Source organism: Etheostoma cragini, chromosome 15 (genome assembly GCF_013103735.1).
Source record: "Etheostoma cragini isolate CJK2018 chromosome 15, CSU_Ecrag_1.0, whole genome shotgun sequence".
Lineage (NCBI taxonomy): Eukaryota > Metazoa > Chordata > Actinopteri > Perciformes > Percidae > Etheostoma > Etheostoma cragini.
The window spans coordinates 983800-985148 of record NC_048421.1 but is presented as its reverse complement, the minus strand read 5'-3'; positions in this window follow the sequence as shown (position 1 = coordinate 985148).

The window sequence follows — 1349 nt, the reverse complement described above, 5'->3', positions numbered from 1 at the left end:
CCCCCCCCCCCGGCTGGGCCGGAGGGCCGCCATTTTGTTTCACTGTCAGCGTTTTCCTACGCCAGCGATTAGCCTGTAACACATCGTCTTGTGTTTGTTTTCCTAATGATTATGTCACATAGTTGTTGTTTTTTTAATGATAAAATATCATGTTTTCTCTTTTTTTGACTATATTTTGAAATGTAACTTCCGTCAGTGTAAAAACATTCCTGGTATTCTTCTTTTAGTTGAACAGATTATTCTCATCTTTAACAGTATAAATTATAATTATCTTTAGGTTGTTGTAAGAAGTGGAAGTAGTTTTTTAGTCTTTAACCCGACTCTAATGCACTGAAACATTTTGTTGGTTAACAGTTGTTTTAAAATGCCAAATCTTTGCTTTTCTCGGACCAGAGTATGTACACACACACACACACACACGTAAATCACAATCATTTGCTTTGTATTACACTACTTCTGTGTATTTCACATATACTGTGTATTTAGGCAATGACAGTTATGAATAAATTAATTTCAGAGCCATGTTTTTTTAAAGTGTTTTTTTATTGCACAAATGTCATGTTTAGTGAAACGCATACAGAAAAACCACCAGGAGGGAAGCAAAGTGTTCAGTTGGGACAAAGTTAACACATTTAGGTGAAGTGCTTCAAACATTTTAGCTTTTTTTGGGGAATCACAGGGAACTAAAAACTACATACATCTGATTTAAAGGTGCAGTAGGTAAGCCTTATAAAACTAACCTCCTGTCATGTTAGCATGTTAGAGTAGAACTACATGAAGCTGGCCTACAAATCTAGACGCATGCAGATGTAATCTGCAGCCAGGGTCGTCTACTCTCCGTTGGTTTGGGAGCTGGAAACACCCAACTCTGGCCCAGCCAATCACATCGTGTATAGAGGGGGTGGGCGGGGCTTAACATAAGGACGGCAGAGTTGCGGCGGTTCTGCGTGATTTACCCGCTAGGTGGGAAACAAAGAAGATGGCCGCCACTGCTGGAGGACAGCGGTCTGTCCAATCGTCTCTGGAGACTCGGAGTGAACCTCTGAAGACATTCTTAAAGAAGGAAGACGTGTTCGGGGGTTAAAGTTAAATCTATCAGCCAGCGTTGCTCTGATTGGTCGGAGCGCCGTCCTATTGCGTGCAGAGGGGAATTTGAAAGACAAGCGTTTGTCCCGCCCCTCGGATTGAGCCCAGCCAATGGGGAGCAACCAGACCCAACATCTGGATGATGTGGGTCTGGATGGTCAGGCTAAGAGGAAGCAGATCATTTAAAAAATAATCCGGCTCCACCTACACCCTGGAGTGAGATTTAAATAAATCAAACGCTCCCTGTTCTGAAGCACCAATCA